We start from the raw sequence: 12,090 nt of genomic DNA, 5'->3' as shown, positions 1-12,090 counted from the left end.
ATAAGCAGCTCGCGTTGACATCCGCCACACAAAACACAGCCCCTGAATGAACAGTCACAAAGTCTGGAACACACACAGAGTCCTCACTCACCACAGCCGGTAAATTAGAAGTCCGAACGTCCGGCTGTGGGGTGGCGCCCCGGCGGGCCGGGCAAGACCACATCCGGCGAGTCGGGCAGTGAGGCAGGAGTGGCTGAGAGAAGGTGTGGTGTGAGGTGGAGAAAGGCCTGTATGGTCGGGGAAAGCGATTCCAATAGCCATGGCAGGCCGAAAAAGAGCCGTTACAGCCGATTTTCCACTGCGCGGCGAAGCTCTTCCGGGGGGGTGTTCCAGCCATAGGCTGAGAAGATTCTCCACAGTGAAAATGATATCGTCCTTTAGCTCCTCAGAAGGGTTGCAAGCTGCTGGGTCCATATTGGCTGGTTCGTACTGTCACGACCGCGCTGGCAGACGTGTGGAATTGGAGAAAGGACCCAAAATGCGGCAGCTCTGGTGCAGATGAGTATTTATTTAACAAAAGAAAATACAAACAGCAAAGGCGTGGGTGAAGGTGAAACAGGAAAACCTAAACTGGGTAAAACTAACAAAACAAACCAGAAACGAAGATGCAGGGAGGTCCGGGGAAATACATACGGAGAGACGCAGGGAGACCGAGGGGAAACAACACAGACGAACCAGCAATTACTAAGACAGAAAATACAACTTAAATACACTCAGAGAACACAGGGAGATTACACACAGGTGGGAAACACAGCTGGGAGTGATTAACATGACGAGACTAGGGAGGCAACTGAAAACACTCACATAAGACGCAGACCTTCACAATAAAACAGGAACTTACACATGAAAGGACACAAACTAAGAAACGCGGACTAGATACAGGAACACACGGGGGGAACAGGGTAAACACTAATCAGAGGAAGAGCAGAACCAAAATCGTGAAGAGAAAAACACAAAACGCTGGGTCAAAAGGACCCAGGATCATGACAGTATCTGGGGTGTGTAAAAAAAATTTTGTGCATATATGTTTTTAAATAACATTTTTCCTCAAACCTTTTTAAGTTTTCAGGCCTATAAACACATTTAGTTTTTAATGCAGCTTAAATATGTAAAACTTGAATTAAAAAGAAACACATATTCAAATTAAGGAGACAAAATTTTGCATTGACTTCTATTTCATTCAATATGCTGAAGTTATTGTAAACCCTGATTCTGTGAAGGACAGGTGGGAGGCACACTGGTTTTTCATGGGATGACCTTCATGCAACAATAACAAGACATTTAAGGATAGAGGATGTTGCTCCTCAGTGTTTTTAACAAAGTTCTCATAGTGTCTGCAGTTCAGTAACTCACCACAGTGTTTTGTGTCGCGGGATCGCTTTTCATTGTCAGACCAAGAGACATGTTTACTGCAAAATCGGGTGCTGTATTGAAAGTGTATTGAAAATTTAAATACTAATAAAAGGCAAATGAAAGGAAAAAAACAAGACTTAAATCGATGACTGCAAAGAACCATGACTGAAACACTTCCCCATTTGATATGACAAGTGTTAGACATCGAAACTTCTCTTCACTGTAAACCAGGATGTATAACAGGCAGCTTTAATATCAATGCAAATAGGATTCAGTTTCACTATTGCTTCATTTTAAAGTTTTAAATAATTACAAAAGAAACATTTTAACAATAACATTATTAATAACATTGACTTCTTTGCTTATTTTACTTCATAATTTGGCAAGATAATATTAGTTTTAAAGTCTCGATGTTATAAACAAAGATATTTACTTATTGTGATTTGAGTTAAACAAGTTTCTGTGCTAGCGTCTCTGGGAAATTTCTTTGATGTCAACATGGTTACTGTCAGAGGTTCATCACATTTGGTTACCTACCTTCAATTTGGATATTTTGGCAGTTTGGGGAAGATGTGGTGCAGCTATATACTTTTCCTCTTCCATTTTGTGAATACTGTTCAAGGGGAGCACTGACGAGCAAACTGAGGAAATAAATTCAGACAATGATGAAGTCTAGAGTGCAAACTGTGGTTAAATAAACCCCATATGTTTCCTGTTAAGAAGTATTATATCCTTGTCTGTTTATTACTGTGGGCCTTAACAGAAATGATTGTTAAAACTGCAGTTATAGATCGACATCCAACATAACAATGTATGTTGTGACTTACTCTGATTGTCTTTGAACCACCTGGTATCCAAAACCAGCAGCAGAGTTATTCAGGGCCTTCCATGCCACGGGATCAATATTGAAACAAAGTGCAGCATTTAACACTGAGAATTCAAGAAGAAGGAAGAACATCTGTAATTTTATTTAAAGCCACTGTAAAGGATGATAACATGGTTATATTATCTCTAATTCGAATCACATATGAGGAACTCCATACAGTGTATGTGTTAGTTTGATTCCACCTCTTGAATCCAGTCACAGCTTTCCACAGTTACCACTAGAGAGCATCAAAGTCAGATACTAGATTTGAACACTGGCAGGTAATTATTCACTTGAAAAACATACTTAAGATTTTATTATGGAATTAGTTTTGTGTCTTTGATTCTTATATCTTACTCCATCTGTCAAAAGCAAAATACTGACACTTAACTTAAAGACGTTAAAGATGTCGTTGCTATACTATAGTATGAAAAACTATTAATATACTGTATACATTTGCTTATTTTACAGTACTAAAAATTGAACTGTGTAGAGAATGTCACTGGTGTGCATATTCCTCTTTCCTCCTGAACTGTTTGTCAGATTCATCAATACGTGCCACACCCATTCACAAGTAACAAAAAAGTCTCTGTGGAAGTTGATACTGCGAATGTAAATGCCCAAAGAAAGAAATTAAAATCATTAGCATGTGATTGCTTTGGATACTAAAAATACTACAGAGAACCTAAAATGATTTCTTCTATGACTACTGTCCAGTAAAAATCGTGTATTGTTGCGATCCTACAGCCCTCCGGTTGTTTATTTTTGCCACACAAATAAAGCCTTCCTTTTATGGACATGCTAAGAGTAGTCAAAACGTCACATAGTGCTAACGCTTTTTTGTTTCCTGCTTCATGTCACAGTATTCAACAATGACAGTGTCATGATTTCAAAGTTTTGCGAAACCTATTTTGAAATACATTTCGTAACAGTGGTACGCCCTCAAGTTCTGCTTTTCCTTATTGTCACAAGTTTTGATATTTTTAAAATCAGTTAAAGAAAAAATGTACTTCTTCACTTGTTTGCTTTTTTTCATATGTGCATTTATATTTTTCAGGTGTATTTAAATCTGAATATATACTAGTGTTCAATTAAAAAATAAAATAAAACAAACATTAAAAAATAAAAATAAAGAATTTAAAAAATAACCACCTGTAGCAAAGGTGAGTGCAGGGTCATGAATACGTTGGATGGATGAAGTATGACGTCACAGTGGTGTAAAATGTTCTGTTTTTTGTAGCCCTGCACAAGGTAGTAAGGCAGATATGATAAATTTATTATCTCTGTATCTTAAATCCAGTTTTACCATTTTCTAATGGTTTATAATCAAGCGTTTAGTTTGTTTCAGTAAAACTATTTATGAAAGACTTTTTCAATCAGTGAATTTCAACAACAAAAAAAATATGCTATTTACAGCTAGAAGCTAACTGAGCTAATCGCATATTTAATTTGTATTAGCAGAGGCTAAAACGCAAATACAGTAACGACCATCACTAAAGTATTTCTGGATGATATTATTTCACTACATGGTTTATAGTCCTTGCTGGTTTTTAATACTACAGTGTTTTCATTAAAAATGTTGCTGTCTTGTGTGTATTTAGTTGGAACACTTATAGCTTTAATTTACTTTTCGTTTGTTCAAAGGCCTGTAATGTTTTCAATATTTTCACCCATTTATTATTACAGAATGAAAAATCAGGAGGCACAAAACTTGTCTTACCTGATGAGAACAGTGTAGCATGAATTATCCAGTCCATTGTGTTAGTCCCATGAAAAATAATTCAAGCGTTTGTTTGGGGGGGTTTGTTTTTTGTTGAGAACACACTGAGCAGTTGAGTGTTCTGCTGAAAGTATCACAACAGTTGTTGAAACCAAAATGCAGAAATCATAGGGTGTGATAACAAATGTAAGGCAACCATTTAAAGCAATTCTTTGGCAGGAGGAGTCACAATGATGACAGCACTGTCAGTAGCAGACAAAGGTGGCAAAATACCGACGTTCCTTGCTTAAATAAAAGTACAGATACTAGTGTTAAAAATAGTCCAGACTTAAATAAAAGTGAAAAAGTACTGGCTCTGAAATGCACACAAAGTAGAAAAGTAAAAGTAGCTCCTTGAAGAACATTTCTACCACCTCTTTTTATTGAAATATTGCTAACCGAACCTTATACTGCATTTATGTGATAGAACATAAATTTTATTTAAGTCTAAACTTTAATTCTAATAAAGGAATTATATTTCACAATAATTTCAGTTGAGAGGGTCAGTAGATTTTCTCAGTGTCCCAGCTGTGATCAGGCTGTGACCTGAATTCAACAAGACGTCAGCATATGTTTTACGAGTTGTCCTGGTTGATTTTCGTCCTCTACACTAACACCGTTTATGCTGTCTTTATATTCTACACTATCGGCCCGAGTCTTGCCTTAATCATGTGTTGTGCATCTTGTAGCATGGGGTAACGAGAAGCGATTAACACCTCACGACCAGCTCCCGATCATCAACCGTATGGTCACAAGAAAATCAAGCCTGTTTGAAGTCCTGTTGCCCCTCATGAGGGTATCAATGCAACCTCTCAGACTGCGCACGCACAAACACAGAATGGAAGTGAAACAGATGGAGTAGCACGGCAGTGCAGCGTGTGATCTGGACACAAGTGATGGAGGCACAACTTGTAGAACATTAGCAAGCTCATCCGAGCCTTTTCGATGTGGCCTCACAAAATTATCACGGCTGCACCAACCGTGAAAAGAGATGGACATTGCTGCTCAATTGCAGCTGCCTGGTCAATGTTTTTCAAAGTTGATGGTGGTGTGTGTGTCTGTGTGAGTGAAAGACAGAGAAGGAGAGCGAGAGACAGATTTTGTGTTATAAGCTTCATATTATCACTTCATGTTATAGACGCAGTGTGAGCACTCAGGTCGCATCAGAGCATTGGGCTGTATAGTGTGAGACCCTGCATCATGACCAACAAACTTCTAATCCCTGCAATTCAATCGTACAGTTTGAGCAGGAGCTGACCAACGCGACTGAAAAAAACCGAACAGTGTATGCCCAGCTGACTTTTCATTTTTTTCTGTTTAGGGTCAAATTGGTTTGATGTGTCAAGGTCCACAGTGACATGAAATAATAACTCTCCTCAAATGCATCAAACCTAAAGTAACGAGCCCCTTTTGACGTAAGGAGTAGAAAAACACTGGGAGTGAAAGTCAAAAAGTTGTCAGAAAAATAAATACTCAAGTACAGAAATGAATTGTCTTTACTTCATTATTTCCCACCTCTAGTAGTAGATAATATGCTGCATGTTTTAAAAGGTGATTAATTTAATACTGCCTAGATTTCAAAATTTTCTTAATACTCAAGAATTTGGAAAATTGTAATTTCATTCTTTAGGATGATATTCCAGGCTCTGATGCTTTAAGAATAAAGATATATAATACAAGACTTGATCTGTGTTTTGTAATACAAGTTGAGAAAGAGCACAGAGGTTGAAGAGGCCACTACCCTCTTACACATCTAGACCTTTCTTCCTTCTTTTTTCTAGTCTTGTAAGATGCATCAGTCTAACCTGGCTGCTAAGACATGTGATGGCCAGGTCAAATATTTTTAGCATATTGTTTCTCAATGTAAGATTGCAATTGCTGAACCACACCTTTCTTTGAGTACAGCTAGTTTGATATTCTAGCAAACATTTTTTTTAAAATACATGTGCATAAAATGTTTTGATTTTAGGTTGAAATGTTACATTTAAGTAAAAAGCAGCACAATCTCATTTTTGACATTTATTTTGTTACTGACACAGATGGTGTGGATATTTAAAGCTGTGCTCATTTTTCCTTAAACCCAGCTGCTATATAATATCTCCATCTGAAAACCCACTCCAGACTTTAGAGGGCATTTGAACAATAATAAGTTTGTTATTCAACTGAAAATATTGGCAAATTTACTTTTACGAAACTGTAAATTTAAGAGCAAAACTTTTAATCAATGAGGTTGCCGGCCTGTTTCCTGCCACATATTAGCTATCTGTTTTTATAAAACAGTACTGTGGTGGTAATGTGCAAATCAATATTAACACTTAGTAAACAGATTTGTTATTTCATTTCTTCATCGACATCTTAAACCTGTCTTGGCAGAACTTTGGTTTTTACTGAAGTGAACTGGTTCTGTTTTATTATATAAATCATAGGGTAGTTAGAGCCCTCTAACTCCCTCTAACTATGATTGAAGCATCACAATAATTTGCCCGTTTAGTACATCTACCCTATAGCATACAAAATTTAATGTATCTAATTTTCTTATATTTCCCCTGTGCTGTCTACTTCTTCTTTCCTTTTACATTTCTAATGTTTCATGAATTCTTGCATTCCTTGGCTTCACTCCTTGTGTTTGCAGTTTTTCTCAATCGATTGGAGTCAGTTCTAACCACTCTTCATGCAGTTCTCAAAACAGTTAAGGCATTTTTCATAACAAAGAGTCACACTACAACAATCATTGACATTTCTCAGAACATGAATACTCAGTAAATCCTTTAAGCTCTGTGATGAATGAATAAAAACGTTTCACTTCTGACCTGACATCTAGGCCTAACGTATAGTACAAATTTTTACTTTGAATTTTTTTAAACTTTACAAAACTGATGAAATGGAGAAAAGCAAAATTCATCATTCATCATATAGTTTCATCGTGAAACCAGTGGCGGTCCTAGCCTGTTTGGCCCCTCCCGGGCCCCTCTTCTGGCGCTCCCCTACCCCCCACACACACATATACATACATAAAACATATTAAGGATTGTACATTAACATAAAACTGTTGTCGGAACTAATTGATATTAAAATCTGTAACATAATATATTGTTTGGAGTTTAGTCTTTTACTGTTAGTATTTTTACCATTTCTTTTTGGAGCAACTGTAATCCACATTATTTCCTTAGGGATTAATAAAGTATTCTGATTCTGATTGTTTCAGGATGACCTGCCATTATCCAATGACACATCTGCTTACCTGTATCTTTTGCTCGTTTCTCCTCTTCTTTTCTATTTTTTCTAAACTTAGCACCTGATGACTTTGAACTTTTCTTGTCCATCTTCCATTGGTTTTAATTTTGCACTCCAGTATGAAGACAAATCCCCCATATCGAGGATCGCCACTACTTAACCTAATAGACCTACACCTTAGTTCACATATTTACTTTGTCTAAGGTGTATTTCTGGGATTTCGCACAACCCGGGATTCAAATCATGAATACATAATGGTCTTGGATTTACATCATTATGAATGAAATGTGCTCTATTTGGAAGCAGCGCCCCCCCCCCCCCCCCCTCCCTTTCGACGGGTTGTGTGTGAGACTTTAAATCATCAAACTGTAAATTATACATTTTAAATTGTTATTGATCCCTTTACCCTGAGTCCTAAAGCGTATATTTATTTTCTTGCTCTTCTTATATTTATTGTTTGTTTACTTGCACTGCTGTAACTGCAGCTTTGTCATCTCGTCTCTCTATATACTGGACTGTATATAGCAGAGATGACAATAAAGTTTACTTTGACTTCAGCACAGCAGCAAGCAGGCGCACCGAGGGCTCTCGCGCTCACTTTTCGTGTATAGAATTTCAAAGAAAAACAATCGTTGTTTTGTTTTTATTTTGCGAGTTGGATATTAGATGCCGCTCCAGCCAGCCAGAGAATCCCGCCGCAGCCCCGCCCTCTCCTCCCTGTGCCACAAGCAGGAGGCGTACCTTGCAAATGGAGGGCGCCCTTACTCCCAGCAAATGGGCGATAGAAAACCGAACGGTGCTTATGCCATCCCCAATATGTGCTGGCTGATGTCGGGGCAGCATGAGTATGAGCAATTTTTTTTTTTTTTTTTTTTTTTGCCGATGCCCGTGATGCCGCCTCCCACCATGATGCCGCCCCGGGCAACTGCCCATGTCGCCCATATCAAAAACCGCTACTGCATGAAACTATATATATTAGAAAATATATACAATCTGAAAACCTATAATCAGCTATTGTATAGTGCAGTAAAGTCACACTACATGCATTTAACAACCACTTCATTAGGTACGCCTGTTCCACTGTTCATTACAGTAATCCAAATATCCAATCAGCCTTTGACATCACTAGCAACTCAAAGCATTTAGGCATGTAGACATGGTCAAGACAGCCAGCAGAAGTTCAAACCGTGCATCACAACAAGGAAGAAAGACGACTGAATGTGGCATGGTTGGTGATGTCAGACGGGCTGGTATGAGTATTTCAGACAATGATGATACTGGGATGTTCCCACATAATCATCTCCAGGGTTTACAGGGAATGGTCTGATATGAAATAATGAAAAATACCTTGTTGATGTTGGTTACTGCTTGGTGTTCATGTTGTTTTGTTTCTATTACTATTGGAAGATAAAGGTGGCAAATTTGTAGCACCTAGATTGTTTTCTATTTAGTCAAAAGTAGGAACTGGCTTGGAACAGAATGCCTATAAAGGCATTCGAGCCTTTATATTGCAATATTAGGATACAAGGGAGACTAGTTGTTGGGTCTGTGTTTCCACAAGCCCCGCTAGTTTAGACACATATTCCTCATGAAGAGCTCAAGACATAACATCTTCAACCGGTTTTTCACTCGCTAACGAGGGAAGTTTTCTGATGAGTCACTGCCGTATAGAGAGACAGAATGATCGCAGACAAGAGTTGAATTCATGGTTTGAATTCTGTTTAAATGTTTCAGTATCAATAATATGACAACGATCTTGATGACCATTTTCTTGGTAAAGAGCTATTTCTTTTTTCAATAGCGGATTTATTTTGCTTTCTTCTGTTAACCTTATTACAGGCACAATAAAATAAAAACCTTTTATCTGATTATCTGACTAGTAACGGATTGCATTTCTATAGCGCCTGGTGGAGGCAAGCTACACCAGTGCTGGTAATGAAAAGAAGGACTTTCTATTGCTTGTAACCTACAGGCCGCCCACTCATCTCCTTGTATGTGTAATAAATAACGCTTAGTGAAAAAAAAGCCCCGTGCCCATATTCAGAACTCGGTCCTACTTAAACAATTAAACCTATTTCACTCTCGGATGAGGTATTTTGGTTTTGTGAGGTAGAGTTTTTCTTCATTTTTTTTTAAAATGGTAAATGGCCTGTATTTGTATAGCGCTTTACTAGTCCCTAAGGACCCCAAAGCGCTTTACACAACCAGTCATCCACCCATTCACACACTGGCGATGGCAAGCTACATTGAGGCCACAGCCACCCTTACTTTTAGAAGTAATTTTACAACAGGTTCTCATTAGCAGACAATGCTCAATAGACAGAAAATGGCCTTGTTTTACCCACACCGCGGGTCAATAAGATCGGTTCATCCCGGTCAATTACCTCCGAGAGCTCAGGATGCTTGAACTTCCTCCGTCGGGTACCATAAGCGTATAAGCAAAACCCCAGAGAACTTATTATTTTTTAAAAGAGAGAGAGAGAGAGAGAGAGAGAGAGAGAGAGAGAGAGAGAGAGAGAGAGAGAGAATATCGATGTTATGTCCCCCCCCGAAGGGGTCTAGGCATGCGAGTGAGGGGACCAGCAACGAATGGGTCCAGAAGAGAAAGAAAGGAGAACAGACAGGATTTTTTTAGTAAATAAAAAAAGTCTTTATTATAGATAATAAACTTAACATAAAGAGCCAGCAACGCCGTTTTATCAATAACACTTGGAAAAAGGAAAAAGGTTGCAGCAACACAGAACACAACAACCAAACAAACAACTCCACACCAAGAGGAGGCACTTCCAGGGGCCCACAAGCTCACCCTGCCGCTAGCAGCAGCTAGCTTTACTGCTTACGAGGCCGACAAGCCCACACTACTCACGTGAAGCAGCTACTCTCCCCACTGCTCCTACAACTATACACCATAGGTAGGACAATCACACACCTAACACTCAAAGCGGAGACACCAGAGAACGCCACTCTCCCACATCCAGCCCATCCCCAGCTTATATAACCTCAGAGAGGTGATTGCTGACTGGGCCCAGGCGGTAAATGAGGCCAATGAGCAGCAGCTGTGTCCTGGGGAGAGAGAGAGCAAGAGAGAGACAGAGGGTGGAGCAAGAGAGGAGGAGGCGGAGAAAAACACCACGCCCACACAAGGGCAGGTTCAGAAATACTAATATTAATTAGAGGGGTTGTTGACTCCTTGATGTGTGCAAAAAAGGCCGTTTTCTTTTAGGGTTTCTGTGTTTTTCTGTCTATTGAGCTTTTTCTGCTACGAGAAAACCTGTTGTAAAAGTAGCTCAAAAGAAAAAAAACTCTTTGCTTTGGTCTGAGGAGTGGCTGCACAAAACCAAAATACCTCATCAGGGTGTTTTAATTGTTTAAGTAGGACCGAGTTCTGAATATGTGCGCAGTGCTTTTTTTCCACTAAGGGTTTTTTTCCACGTACAAGGAGTTGCGGCCTTTATGAAATTCTTTGCTAGGTTACAAGCAATAGAAAGTCCTTCTTTTCATTACCAGCACTGGTGTAGCTTGCCTCCACCAGGCGCTATATAAATGCAATCCATTACAGGTCAGATAATCTTAAAGGTTTTTATTTTATTGCGTCTGTAATAAGAAAGTAAAAATACATCTAAAGCCGCTATTGTAAAAAGAAATAGCTCTCAGTCTTTACCAAGAAAATGGTTATCAAGATCTTTGTCATAATATTGATGCTATTAGTGAAACATTTAAATAGAGTTCAAACTATGAGTTCAACTCTTTTCTGTGAAAAACTAACTGCTGCGATCATTCTGTCTCCCTATAGAACATGATCTCCACTGACTCATCAGAAATCTCCTGTGTTACCCCCCCCCTGAACTTTCCATGCCCCTGGAATGACCCTCCTCTGATCAGAATTATCCCTCAACCATCCTCCCTCCACCGACCCCTCCCTCTCTGGACAAAACATCAATTTTTTTCCCCGCTGGATGCGATTAGTCACACATCTGGAATCGATTAGACACTTCCGGAGTACTTCCGGTAAGGTCAAAAGGTCGAGGTCAATCAAACTCGCATTCTTGAGTGACACAAGCCATAGTGTTATTTTTTTGATATTCATAGATTTTATCAGGCTCATCTAACTTATATTTACTGTATAGTGATATTTACTAAGCCTCTGAATTACTTTTTAGAGTGTATGGAACTTGGCCTTCAATTTGAAGATGGTACTGGGGCTCACTCAAAATATTGCTGTAGTTTAGTTATGTGGAAAACTTTGAGGTTGCACTAAAGCACCAAAGCTCTATCCAGATCACTCAAATGTGGCCTGCTTGGAGCAGACACCAGCAGACCGTTCCAGCTATAAAAATGCTTTCCCCCACTATAAGATTTTTTACCAAGAAGAACTGTTACAACAAAGGGATAATCAACCAAACACAAATTTCCTTACTTGTTTAATGTTTGTTTTAACTTTACAGTAAATGTACAACAACAAATATGAGCTTTGTTATTCTGTTTGGGATTCATTTCCATCAGTTCCCGGTTCCAGATCGGTCTCTGCATTTTCATTCATCATCTATGGATATTTCCTCTTGAAAAAACCAGCCTAGGAGTGCAAGGGGAAAAAATGAAAGTACAGAGATTATTCATTAGACTTACATTCAAAATTAAAGCAAATAACTACATGAGTAAATATAAACTCTTGAACTTTGTTTAAAAAATTAGACATACTCTCTAAAACCCTTTCACAGCTGTGTGATGAGTTGAAAAAGTGTAAGAAGAGTCTTTCACCTTATACAGGCCAGCAGTGAGTAAAGCCAGAAAAGCCAACCCTCCCAGGGATCCTCCTATAATCTCTTTGGTGAAATTTGTCTGAGGATACACTTCTACCTCGACTATAATCTGAGAGATA

General features: G+C 38.7%; 1 pseudogene across 1 annotated transcript in view; it reads right to left on the bottom strand.

Annotated features, from left to right (window-relative positions):
* Nucleotides 1-12,090, bottom strand: part of LOC113019261 (integrin alpha-M-like) — a 50,525-nt pseudogene that overhangs the window by 31,744 nt on the left and 6,691 nt on the right. The window contains exons 15-21 of the transcript XR_013911109.1: nt 11,970-12,080; nt 11,699-11,784; nt 10,211-10,274; nt 3,939-3,993; nt 2,181-2,283; nt 1,891-1,994; nt 1,354-1,424 (exon numbers count right to left, since the gene is read on the bottom strand). The product of XR_013911109.1 is annotated as an integrin alpha-M-like (transcript). The remainder of the gene's footprint in view (nt 1-1,353; nt 1,425-1,890; nt 1,995-2,180; nt 2,284-3,938; nt 3,994-10,210; nt 10,275-11,698; nt 11,785-11,969; nt 12,081-12,090) is intronic.

The sequence above is a fragment of the Astatotilapia calliptera genome, chromosome 8 (genome assembly GCF_964374335.1).
Source record: "Astatotilapia calliptera chromosome 8, fAstCal68.1, whole genome shotgun sequence".
NCBI lineage: Eukaryota > Metazoa > Chordata > Actinopteri > Cichliformes > Cichlidae > Astatotilapia > Astatotilapia calliptera.
Note: the sequence above shows the minus strand (reverse complement) of the source record. Positions and strands in the feature narration are given on the sequence as shown.